This window comes from Solanum stenotomum, chromosome 11 (genome assembly GCF_019186545.1).
Source record: "Solanum stenotomum isolate F172 chromosome 11, ASM1918654v1, whole genome shotgun sequence".
In the NCBI taxonomy this organism is placed as follows: Eukaryota; Viridiplantae; Streptophyta; class Magnoliopsida; order Solanales; family Solanaceae; genus Solanum; species Solanum stenotomum.
In genome coordinates, this window is record NC_064292.1 from 8555706 (window position 1) to 8570060 (window position 14355).

The following is a 14355-nucleotide window of genomic DNA, read 5'->3' on the forward strand; positions in this document are numbered from 1 at the left end:
AGGTTCTTTGGAAGATTAAAAGTTTGCTTATTCTACCTAAAGGATGATCTGATCTGCTTCTCTTTACACCAGCGTCATAACCTTTGTAATCTGTAAATTTCATTTCGTGCAGACTGCGGACCAGGTCCCTTGACAGAAGTTTGTGCAATAGAGAAGCACTCACATGAGCAAGCTTCTTGTGTCATACCTCAACATTCTCACCTTGAGCACTAAGTCAAGTGAGACTATCACTACGAGCAATATACAAGTTCTTGCATCTCTTTTCTATCAAGATTATCGCCCGAGAGAGCAAGTTTGTGACCACACGTTCTTTCTGATAAGAACTTCACTTCATTTTATTCATCACAAATTTGTGAAACACTTGAAAGATTGTACTTCAACCATTGAGATAGTACGTATCCTTAATAGTGTGTTCCACAGACTTTAAAACATGCCTACACCACAAATATACCCTTTCTTGCCATCGCCAAATGAGACACCTCCACCTTGAAGTGCCTTGAGAGAGAGGAAGTTTTGCAGTTTTCTTAGTCAGGTGTTTTGAGCATCCACTATTCATAAACCAACACTGACTAATGCTCCCTCCTCTCACTTGTATATCAAATCACTTGTTAGCCTAGGGAACCCATTTGAGACAAAGTTCCCAGTAAGCAGATAACAGAGTGATAAGAAAAGCTTTTGTCTAGTGAGGCTGACTGGCTTCCTTCAACTTAGGACCATGAGCTAGACCAGGTCCCTTCTTTAGTCTATTCCTCTGTTTGGAATAGTTTGACGAACTACCTTCATAGTTTTTCAAAATAGGACAATCTCTCTTAAGATATCCATCTCGACCACAATGCACACACAGAAAATTGTCAGTATCAGAAATAGATTTGTGGTGAGCATTGTGTGGGAAATCTATCTTCTCATTGTCTGGCCCTCTTCTACTATTGTTGCCTTGACCAATTAGATTTTTAAGGATCTTAGAGGAATTGGTCCATTTGAGGGATTTTTCTAGTTCCTTTTTTACACGGACTAGGTCCCTATCTAACTTATGATTTCTCTCCAAGGCCATAGCAAGTTTTGTTTCAGCAGTATTCAAACTGGTTTCTAGATCAATTTACAAGTTGCTGGCCTCTCCCTTTTCTCTGCCACATTTCTCACTCAACATCTTTAATTTTTCCCCTAGTTCCAGATTTTCAGCTTCTAGAACTATCAATTGTTCTTCCACAATAGACATTTGGTCAACCAAGGCTACCTTTTCTTCACGAAGGATATATAGGCTATTGTTCATAATATCCTTTTCAGTTGTTAACTCAATGAATCAATCAAAACACCGGTTAGACTTCTCAACTTCTCAACAGAGTAAACATGGATGTTTTTTGTAAGATCAGAAAGGGTTACCTCTTCTTCATCGTCAAATTTTTCCATAAATGCCTCATTAGAGTACTCAAAGCCATTTGAATCACTCGAGGAATCTTCCCATGCAGTCATCTCCCTTTCATTGCCTGGAACAAGACTTATCTCCTGCTTATATTGGGATGGACCTGGTCCCCTTCTTTATCTTCTACTTCATTGTGGTTAGCTTCACCAGTTAGTTCTGACCTCATGTCATCATATTTTCTATGCATCTCATGAGCTTGAAGATGCTCAAACAGAGCACGCAAAGTCATTTCTTCAGGTTCACTTGTCTGATTGCTAGTCGCAAAACCATTTGTCCAAGATCTGGGAAAAATTTACAGAATCTTGGAGACTTGTCTAAACACGGGGACTGGTTCTTCCAAGAGCATGAGCTCACTTATAATGTTGGAAAGTCTTGTGCGTATTTCATGAATATGTTCACCTTCTTTCATGGTGAAACCATCGAACTGAGCAGTAAAGAAATCTAGTTTAGATTTCCTTATTTCCTCAGTGCCCTCATAGGTAGTTTTCAGCAGATCCCTAATTTCTTTGGCTGATTGGCACGCAGAAATCAGATTATATACATTTGCTCCGATTCCACACATTAAGAGCTTCCTAGCCTTGTGATTTTTCTCAACTTCCCTTTTGTCGAAGTCATTGTATTGCCGTCGGGTTTTGAGAACGACCCTTGTGGCATCCCCATATTTTACTTCTATAGCTGGCACATAGGGACCCTCACAAATGACATCCCACAGCTCACAATCTTCAGCCATTATCAAGTCAAACATGCACTTTTTCCACCACCATTGTACTGACCATCAAACAGATGTGACTTCGTTGGAGACTGACCTTCTTGCAGCTTAGTGGAGCAGCCATTCTTCTACCGGAATCTCTCTTAGTGTTAACCGTCTAGAGAGCACCTGCTTTGATACCAATTATTGGGATATGTGCATCCACTAATCGTCAATGGACTAGGTCCCTTGACTCAACAAGAACAACAACTAAAATAAATGCAGAAAGTAAAATCTGTACTATGATTTTACGTGGAAACCCTATAGCTCAAGGGCGGTGAAAACCACAACCGGTCCTCACATGTTTTTCAACCCAACCTCCATTTAACTCAAATGGAGCAATTATTCAGATTACAAGGCTTGCAACCTAGAATTTACCTCTAAATCCCTTCCCCCTCAATGTAGCACATCTACTACAAAGAAAGCAAATAAGCAATAACATTGTTGCCCACTAAGCTACCCACCTCTAAATAACTTAGAATTTGACTAAGCAACAACNTTCATGAATATGTTCACCTTCTTTCATGGTGAAACTATCGAACTGAGCAGTAAAGAAATCTAGTTTAGATTTCCTTATTTCCTCAGTGCTCTCATAGGTAGTTTTCAGTAGATCCCTAATTTATTTGGCTGATTGGCACGCAGAAATCAGATCATATACATTTGCTCCGATTCCACACATTAAGAGCTTCCTAGCCTTGTGATTTTTCTCAACTTCCCTTTTGTCGAAGTCATTGTATTGCCGTCGGGTTTTGAGAACGACCCTTGTGGCATCCCCATATTTTAATTGTATAGCTGGCACATAGGGACCCTCACAAATGACATCCCACAGCTCACAATCTTCAGCCATTATCAAGTCAAACATGCACTTTTTCCACCACCATTGTACTGACCAACAAACAGATGTGACTTCGTTGGAGACTGACCTTCTTGCAGCTTAGTGGAGCAACCATTCTTCTACCGGAATCCCTCTTAGTGTTAACCGTCTAGAGAGCACCTGCTCTGATACCAATTATTAGGATATGTGCATCCATTAATCGTCAATGGACCAGGTCCCTTGACTCAACAAGAACAACAACTAAAATAAATGCAGAAAGTAAAATCTGTACTATGATTTTACGTGGAAACCCTATAGCTCAAGGGCGGTGAAAACCACAACCGGTCCTCACATGCTTTTCAACCCAACCTCCATTTAACTCCAATGGAGCAATTATTCAGATTACAAGGCTTGCAACCTAGAATTTACCTCTAAATCCCTTCCCCCCCAATGTAGCACATCTACTACAAAGAAAGCAAATAAGCAATAACATTGTTGCCCACTAAGCTACCCACCTCTAAATAACTTAGAATTTGACTAAGCAACAACTGTGTTGCCCACTATACCATCCCACCAAGATGACATAGAATTTTGACTAAGCAACAATTACGTTGCCCACTAAACCACCTACCACTAGATGACTTAGAATTTGACTAAGTAGCAACAATGCTGCCCACTAAATCAGTTGACCTTAACTGACTTAGAATCTTAGAAGAACTAAACAACGATCTAATTCCTTTATAGATTAGGAATATATTTACAATGTAGCACTAAAGATATAATCCTAAGACAACTAGACAACTTGCAGCTCTATCAAGTCCATGTTGCTCTTGAGGATAATACTTCTTGAAGATGGCCTTTTTATTTTAGCTTGTGAATTTTTTGAAAATTCACAACTTTATTTGCCAAAACATGGGTTTGTGTTTTTAAGAAGAGACTATTATCAAAGTGGACACAAACCCTTGAGACAAGGCCATTGGCCGAAAGCCTGCTGTCATTAAAGGTTGTGCACCAACCACATCAGAGTTGACAGCCTTTTCACAGCTGTCTTTTCCTCCTTTTCTCGTTCGCAGACTTTTTGGGACCAGGTCCCTTGCTGTGTTCTTTGATGCTTGTGTTCTTGAAAAAGACTTGCTAGCTTTCTCTCTTCTTGAATGAATGATGTTGTTTATTTATTGTTGTGTGTGTATGTGTGTATATATATATATATATATATATATGTTACCAACAAGTGTTTTTACCACTTAAATAAAAAAACTTCGTCCGCCCTTCCTATTGGTGAAGTACGCTGCACATCTCACCACCAACCTGACAAGACTGTTGTAAAGCTAACTTTAAATCTTTGCACCACTTTGAAACTAGACGGAAGTACTCTGTCAACGACCAGGTCCCTACATTTGTGAGGATCATCAAAACACTAGAATATAACATGGGATTACACTGGGTATGTTGTTGTTAATGTTAGTGGATAATCAATACAAGACTTCATTTGTTCCATTAATACATTTGGGACAGTGTAATAACCAATTAACAAAAAGTAAATGGATGAAGATTCCTAAAGAAATGAGTTAACAAGGCTGAATTCATTTATCTGCTACGAAGTTTCATAATTATACAAATGGTTTAAAGCAACAGACAATGAATGTGAACTTCTTTAATATGTTTCTCATATTTCGTTGTCTTCACCTAGAAGTTAATAATTCTAATAGTTGAAAGAAGTCAAATTATGCATTCATGTCTGTAGTTTTTTCTGTGAGGTGCTTACAATCTTTTTCTTCTTAACTTTCTCTAGTGGAAGAAAACTAGAAATGGCAAAAGATAAAGTTGGAAGCTTAGGTATTGAAGTTTTCCAGTCAAAGAAAAATGTCACCAAGAAAATGTAAAAGGTAAACAAAGAGATGATTGTTGACAAAACATTTGTTCCTATTCCTGGATCACTATACTAGGTCCATGTTTTAAGACTACATATCCTCCGGATCTCTCTCCTCATTACCCCTTAGCAGAAGAAGAGAAACTACTTCCACACTCTGTGCGACCTGATTGGTTTGGAGGCAAGGATCGGTATTCAAGGTCTTCTGTAACAAAAAAGTGGATTGATAGGGTAGATAGAGTTGAGAAGCCCAAAGGGGAAGTTTGGAAGTCAGCTGATATGTATGATTACATTCAGTTGCCAACAAATTATGTACTCATGCACGAAAATCTTCTGTATGTTGTCTTGTTCTATTGGTCAATCTCCACATACTCATTCCACTTTAGATTTGGTATGATGGGGCAAATAGTACTAGATATTGTTACCATGACAGGACTTAGGCCATATGGGAAGGAAGTCAGTGCCATGCTTGGTATGGTTAGATCGACCATAAATTTCTCAATGTGTAGAGGTAGAAAAGGATGTGACAGAGAAAGAACATATATCTTTTTTGTTTACTTGGCTCAGCGACCATCGGTTTTGTGACTCTTCTTTAAACATGATCAACTAATGCAAAAAACTGGCATTTGCTCTTGCTGCAGGTAGAAAGCTTGCTTTGGCACCCTTTCTCTTGTCTAATTCATATCATGGGTGCACTGAAATCATTATGGGCAGGTTTCTTTATAAAAGAGGTCCATTCTGGATCTTGCAGTTCTGGCTACAGTTTTACTTTCCAAAATTCCAACCTGCGAGAAGGCGTGTTGAGACCTAAATTGTTTAAGGAATACTTTCTCTTCTTTCATAAATGCACATTTAGAACTGCCAGCCAATTCACCCTATTTTCTTCAAAAAAGTTTGGACCTGTGTGGGTTAAGAAGTCACTTGACCCTAACTTCTGAAAACTTAATAATCCAGAGCTACAAGACATTTGGGCCAGTTATCTCATTGCTCGAGACCTCCCTTACAGTATCCTTTTGGATGAATCTTCAAAGTGCAAATATGGGGTAGACCATAATTCTCCAAATCCGTTTGCTCGACAGTTTGGTATGACTCTGGTTGTACCCTTCCATCAATTAGCCTATTAACTTCCAATTAGAAGAAAAGTTTTCCAGTCTGTAGATTACACTGAAGAAATTGATACAAGGTTTTGCCAATTCTAATGGAAGTTTACATTTGTTCCATTTGATACTAATCCTAGCTCTACTAAGTTCATTGGTTCCTGGTGGTTCACTTATATCAACACTCGGGACAAGACTGCTAACTGTGTTGATAAGAATTGGGTTACCAGAATAAACAAGAAAATAATGCAGAAGCGAAATTAGAAAGATTAAAGACAAATTGAAAGATATGCAAAGTTCAAGAATAAAATCCCCAATTTCAAAATAAAGTACCAAGAACCCTAATTGATCTTAGTATTCAAAATTAGTGGATTAAGACTAATTATGATACTAATAGAGTCAATTCAAGAACTTAGATCAAAAGTGATCTAGACCCCTATTACAAAGAAACTAGAGACAATAATTAGTATCAGACTAAATACCTTCTTTAATTTACGAATAAGAACCAAAGATATCAAGTTAAAGAATTAGTTTCACCTCTTAAGAAATATCCTTATAAGGTTGTAAGATAAATTCCATGTAGCCACACAGAACGGTGTAAAGAAGAGAAACTCTCAATCAATAATAATGTTGTCAGTCAAAATAATAAAATCAAACCCCTATACATAGGGAAAACCTATCCCAAATAGGATGGGATTTAAATCCTACTTTTATGGGAACTTTAAACTAGGAAACTTTTAAACTAGGTAACTTTAAAACTAGGAAAACTTTAAACTAGGAAACTTTAAAATAAAGGTTTTTAAACTAGGAAACTTTGACTAAACTTTGACTTTAACCATTCAGTTTTTTGGCTCCTTTGTTAGGCTTTGTTTGGCCCAATCTTCATCCATTTGGGCTTGGACTTGAGCCATAAAATATGTGTAGCACCTACTCCATTCTTCTCCACAATTCTTGGACTCGTTCTTGGGATTTTTTTCCATGATAAGCATCTTGTTGATTTCCCATTGAAGCCCAACGACCTTAGCTTGTAACTCCTTATCTTGAGACCTTGATCGTCTTCCTAGGGCTTCTATAGCCTCAGTCGTGCCCATGGAGCTATCATTCCCCACTTCTTGAAAAGAATTTGTCCTCCAATTAGACCCTACATCAAACAAGGACAAGTGAGCAACATTGAAAGTAGCACTAACTTGATACTCACCAGGCAAATCCAATTTGTAAGCATCGTCTCCAATGCGCTCGAGAACTTTGAAGGGTCTATCGCCTCTAGGATGTAATTTAGACTTCCTTTTGGTGGGAAACTGTTCTTTATGCATGTGAATCCAAACTAAGTCCCCATGCTCAAAAATGACTTTGCTTTCGCCCTTTGTTTCTTCTCAAGGAACCTTGTTTATTCCGTCTTTCAATGGCCAGTTTAGTTTGTTCATGTATCTTCCTCATCATCTCAGCTTTATTCTTTCCATCAAGACTAGCAATATCATTAGCAGGCAGTGGTACTAAATCAAGGGGAGTATGGGGGTTAATACCATAAACAACTTCAAAAGGAGAAGACCCAGTCGAAGAATGAATAGCTCTATTATAAGTAAATTCCACCAAAGGCAAGTGATCCTCCCAAGAAGTTAATTTACCTTTTAAAACAACCCTCAACATGTTCCCTAAAGTTCTATTCACTGCCTCAGTTTGTCCATCGGTTTGGGGGTGACAAGAAGTAGAAAATAACAATTTGGTCCCTAACCTTCCACAAAGAACATGCCAAAAGTGACTTAAAAACTTAACATTCCTATCACTAACAATAGTTCTAGGTATGCCATGTAATTTCACCACCTCCTTAATAAACAAATCAGCCACATGATAAGCATCATTAGTTTTCAAACATGGAATGAAACGAGCCATCTTGGAGAATCTATCCACCACAACAAAGACGCTATCCTTGCCATTTTTCGTTTTTGGTAAACCTAAGACAAAATCCATAGAGATATCTATCCAAGGAGAAATTGGAACAGGCAATGGAGTATACAACCCATATGGTAAAACCCTAGATTTAGCATGTCTACACTCTAAACATTGTGCACAAAATTTTTCTACATCCTTGCGCATGCATGTCCAAAAGAAATTTTCAGCAAGTATATCTAAGGTTTTTGGCACTCCAAAGTGACCCGTAAGTCCCCCACAATGTGCCTCTCTTACAAAAACATCACACAATGAACATATAGGCACACATAACTTATTTTCCTTGAAAAGGAACCCATCACGTAAAGTGAATTTCTCAAAGGTCCCTTCAAACATGCATCATAAGCAACCCCAAAGAATCCTTAGCATACAGAGTTTTAATGTGATCAAATCCCATCAGCTTAGAAGTAAGAATAGAAACAAGCACGTATCTTCGGGACAATGCATTAGCCACAACGTTCTCCTTACCTTGCTTGTATGAAATCACATAAGGAAATGTCTCAATGAACTCCATCCACTTGGGATGTCATTTACCTTAATTAGCTTGGCTTTTCAAGTACCTCAATGATTCATGGTCAGTCTTTATCATAAACTCACGCTGCCATAAGTAATATTGCCAAGTAGCCAAAGCCCTTACCAAGGCATACAATTCACGATCATAAGTAGAATAATTCAATGTAGCTCCACTCAATTTCTCACTAAAATATGCAATAGGCTTAGAATCTTGCATTAGAACAACCCCTATGCCCTTTCCACTAGCATCACATTCAACTTCAAAAGATTTAGGCAATTGTAACAAAGGAGCAGAACACAACTTATCTTTCAACACATTAAATGCATTCTCTTGTTCTTTTCCCTAATTAAATACCTCATCCTTTTTAATGACTTCCGTTAATGGTGCAACAATTGTACTAATAATCCTTTACAAATCTCCTATAAAAACTAGGAAGTCCATGAAAACTCCTCACTTCAGTTACACTCTTAGGAATATGCCATTTTTTTATTGCTTTAATTTTATCTTCACCAAATTCAACACCATTCGAGCTAACAACAAAACCAAGAAAGACTACTTTATCAACACAAAATGTGCACTTGGCTAGATTAGAATACAATTGTTGCTCCCTAAGCACATCAAAAACTAACCACACGTGTTCCATATGTTCTTCAAGAGATGTAGAAAAGATCAGAATATCATTAAAATATACCATCACAAACTTTCCATGAAAATCTTTAAAGATATGGTTAATTAGCCTCATGAAATTACAAGATGCATTAGTTAAGCCAAACGGCATGACCAACCACTCATACAATCCATACTTAGTTTTGAGAGTTGTTTTCCTCTCATCTCCGGGATTCATTCAAATTTTGTGGTATCCACCTTTTAAGTCAACTTTTGAAAATATTTTAAAGCCATACAATTGGTCAAGCATATCATCTAGGCGGGGGATAAGATGTCGATACTTTACCGTTATTTTGTTGATGGCACGACAATCCACACACATCCTCCAAGTTCCATCTTTTTTTGGTACCAAGAGCGCATGCACAAAACATGGACTCATGCTTTCTCTCACAAACCCCTTTTCAAGCAATTCCTTTACTTGCCTTTGTAGTTCTCTTGTTTCTTCTAGATAGCTTCTATAAGCGGGCCTATTCAAAAGTTTAGATCCAGGAACAAAGTCAATTTGATGTTCTATTCCTCTCAAAGGTGGTAATCCCTTAGGGATATCTAGAGGAAATACATCATCAAAATCTTGCAAAAGAGTTGATACAACACTAGGCAACAAAACAGTTGAATTGTTAGTGTTAATCATAACTTCCCTATAAGTGAGAAGAATAATGGGCAGCGCATCTATTTTTGCAAGTAAACACGCTTTGGATTTTGCAAGCTCACAATTTTTTCACCCTTAGCCTCTTTCATCTCACAAATTCTCTCTTTTCTATCACTCATTCCCACTGTTTGTTTTTCCTCATTGTTGCTCTCCCTCTTATCACGCCTCACCTGAATTTTTTCCCCTCTCTCAATTTTTTGATTTTTTTTTTTATCCTTCTCCATGTTTATCCATTGTTTCTTTTAGTCATTGGTCTTCATACCCTTCAGAAGGAGTTAATGGTGCAAGAATATAGTTTTTGTCCTTATGTTCAAGAGAGTACTTATTCCCCCTCCCATCATGGGAAGCATATCTATCATATTGCAAGGGTCGGCCCAACAAAATATGACAAAGTTGCATTGGCACAACATCACAAAGAACTTCATCAGAATACTCTCCAATAGAAAAGGATACCATGCATTGTTTACTCACCTTAAGCTCCTCACATTCATTCAACCATTGAAACTTGCAATTGGCCTTACGTTTCATGCATGGAATACCCAATTTCTCCACCGCATATCTACTCACCACATTAGCACAACTACCATTATCAATGATCATAGAGCAAATTCTACTCTTTATCCCACATCGTGTATGAAAAATATTCTCTCTTTGTGCCTCATCAAGCTCTCTCATATTAATATTCATAAGACGCTAACTATCCCAAAAATTGTCCGTCACTATGAGGAGCCACATCTCTCTCGTCCTCACCCGTAACACCCTCTTCTTCTTTTTCCCCTCACCTTTTTTGCTCTCATATTCCCCATTATCCTTAATTAAGACAATTCTTCTATTTGGACATTCAAACGCCTTATGTCCACTCCCTTGACACTTGTGACATTGTATAGCATTAGAAGGGGTAGAAGGAGTAGAAGTTTTTGTGTTAAAAGTATTACCTCCATCTTTGGCCTCCCATTTACCTTTCCCCCTATCATCTTGTGATTTAGGCATAGATTTATCCTCATGTGTTGGCCATGGCTTCCTTGTAGTTATAGTAGATCGATTCTTCCATGAACTAGCTTGTTGCTTACTTTTATTTTGTTTTTCTACTTATACAACCATCTCAACCAATTCATCTAAATTCACAAATTGTTGCAATTATACTACATCAACTATTTCTCCATTTAAACCATTAAGAAATCTTTCCATAGTGGCCTCCTCCTCCTCATTACAATTATCTTGGATCATAGCCATATCCATAGCCTTGAAATAATCATCCACAAACATAGAACCTTGCTTTAGAGTTTGAAGGCGTTTTTGCAGATCTCTTTTGAAGTGTGATGGGACAAAACGTTTTCTAGTAACCCTCTTCATCTCGTCCCATGTAGAAACGGGTAGTTCTCCATTGTCTATTTTGTCTCTGCAAAATTTCTTCCACCAACTAGCAACATAATCAGAAAATTCAACCACAACAAGTTTAACCTTCTTACCTTCAGAGTAGTTATGACAATTAAAGATGGCCTCTACTTTCCTCTCCCAATCAAGGTACAAGTCTTGATATCTTGTCCCATTGAAAGTAGGAATCTTCATCTTCATACTACTAAGATTGTCATCCTCAGCCCTAACTCGTGGCGCCCTCCTTTCGTTTCTTTATTGGTAAGCTTCTTCAAATTCATCTTCAAATTCACCAAATTGATCCTCAGTTTGTTGGACTTAAGGAGCTCAGAAATCTCGTCTCCTAACTTGAGGGATCGGGTTTTGATGGATTCTCCTCACATCGGTCATGTTCATTGGATTATATGGATTTCATGCAATCTCTAACGCATCAAGTCGGGCAGTAATCATTTTGAGCACCTTCATTAATTTGTCGTTTTGAGTCCCAGTTTCATCATCATTTCCTGTTAGAGACATCTCAAACAAAAATATAAATTAAAAGAAAAAAAATTCTCTCAATTTGGCTTTTCTTTTCTCTCTATTGATCTCACCTTCTCTTGCCTTTTTCCACTCAAATTACAACATTTGGATGGTTCCTTTAGAATTTATATATAAACCCAACTAGTAACAATCCTTTTAAAAGTAAGATGTAGAAAGAAAAAAAATTATCAACTCCCAGATAAATTGGGATTGATGAGACAAGAAAAATACCACTTTGTGAAACAAAAGGAAAAAAAAAGAAATTCAAATTTTCCCTCTTCTTGATTTTCCTTTTTGAAGAAAAAAATCAAGAATCAAAATATATATGGAGTTTATTGAAATAAGTGATTGTATTTTCTTCCTTTTTTTGTAATTTTCATTTTTTTTGTAATATTATTTTTGCTTAACTTTTAAGCAACTAGAATTATATTTTTATTCGCTGAACTTTTAAGCAACTAGAAAATAATTTTTTTTAAACTCCCAAGATTATCAAGAACGGAACCTTGATAGAACCTCTCTGATACCACTTGATAAGAATTGGGTTACCAGAATAAACAAAAAAATAATGCAGAACCGAAATTATAAACATTATAGACAGAAATTGAAAGATATGCGAAACTCAAGAATAAAATCTCAATTTCAAAATAAAATACTAAGAACCCTAATTGATCTTAGTATTCAAAATTTGCAGATTAAAACTAATTATGATACTAATAGAGTCAATTCAAGAACTTAGATCAAAAGTGATCTAGATCCCCTATTACAAAGTAACTAGAGACAATAATTAGTGTAAGACTAATTACCTTCTTTAATTTACGAATAAGAACCAAATATATCAAGTTAAAGAATTAATGTCACCTCTTAAGAATCGTTCTTAGAAGGTTGTAAGATAAATTCCAGGTAGCCACACACAAGGTGTAAAGAAGAGAAACTCTCAATTAATAATAATGTTGTCTGTAAAAATAATAAAATCAAACCCCTATATATAGGAAAAACCTATTCTAAATAAAATGAGATTTAAATCCTACTTTTATGGAAACTTTAAACTAGGAAAACTTTTAAACTATGAAACTTTTAAACTAGGAAACTTTAAACTAGGAAAACTTTAAAATAAAGGTTTTTAAACTAGGAAATTTTGACTTTAACGATTCAACTTTTTGGGCTCCTTTGTTGGGCTTTGTGTGGCCCAATCTTCTTCCATTTGGGCTTGGACTCGAATCATAAAATATGTGTAGCACCTACTCCATTCTTCTCCACAATTTTTGGACTCAATCTTGGGCTTTTCTTCCATGATAAGCATCTTCTTGATTTCCCATTGAAGCCCAACGACCTTAGTTTGTAACTCCTTATCTTGAGACCTTGATGGCATTTCTAGGGCTTCTATTGCCTCAACTGTGTCCATGGAGCAATCACATGTCCTCAAGAAGATCTCACTGCATCTCATGCCTCTCTGTGCATCAGATGGGCAAGAAATTGTTGCTCTCAAATCCAATGGTATGAAAGGAAATTTGGCCAGAATATGAAGGTATGATATCCTTCTTGACGGAACAATTTATAAGAGTTCGATTCTGCTAGTGTATAGAACCGTCAAATGGGTTTGACTTGTGGGTGATTTTTTGCATATTGGTTAGATTTAGTGATAGCTTTCTATGTTCTCTCATTCTTGTCATTTTCTAAGTTTGGTTTCTGTTTCTGATTTTGATATCTTGTATTGCCTCCTTCATTGAGTGATCGCTTGCATAAACCTCTTCATGTAAATTTGTTGACTAGTAAGAGTATATAAATATTTTTTTCTATGCACTAACTTTCTATCTTTTGAATGGCATACCTTAGTATAGCCAAGTTAGTCCAAACATGTAAAGTGAAACTAGAAGTGTACTTCTACTGATAGTTTATGGTTGCACAGGTTGATGGATCATGTATTTCTCAAAATAGCACTAATTTTGATGAACCACTGGCATGGGAAAAAAAATACTTCTCATAGCCCGAAGAGGATGTTTATGCACAGTTATTGTACATAAGTTTTATAGAAGTGTTTGATTAATGAACATTTCTTTTGAGCCGAGGGTCTAGTTATGTTGTTGTTTTTGTATTTGGCTAGTGCAAGGAAAAAATTATCCGAATTAATTAAGGAAGGTCTTTTTACATTAAGACAAATTACTGTAAAGAGGTTTCTAAAATATATGTTTTTTTCTAACCTAAGTAGGATTCTTTAAATGATTTGTAGTATACTTATATATGTTTATAATAACTATATCGTCATCTGATTTGATTAATTTTTAAATAGAGTACATTCTTCTGAAGCAATTTTGACATGTGATAAATTAAAAAGCCCGGTAAAAGGAAGATTAAATCTCGTCTTCAGCTCACCGAGGACTTAACCCTTGATAAGATGGCATGTAGGTCGAGAATTAAGGTAGAAAGTTAGTAGGTGTACGTACCCTTTCTCAGAGTATTAATATCATTCTTAATGTTTTCCTATAATTAAAGACTTCTATCACTACCGGTTGTTTTGTTAGCCTCGGTATATTATTATCTTCTTGTTGTTTCTGCTTGTTGCTACTGCCTTTTTCTTTCACTTTTCGTTCTACCAACGAACTATCAGAAACAACCTCTACCTTCTCAAACATAGCCCTCCTCATACCCTATCAATGGGATTACACTAAGTTGTTTGTTGTTGTTCATCAACAACTCCTTGCTTGTTAATAAATTTTGTTTAGACACTGAAACTATTATT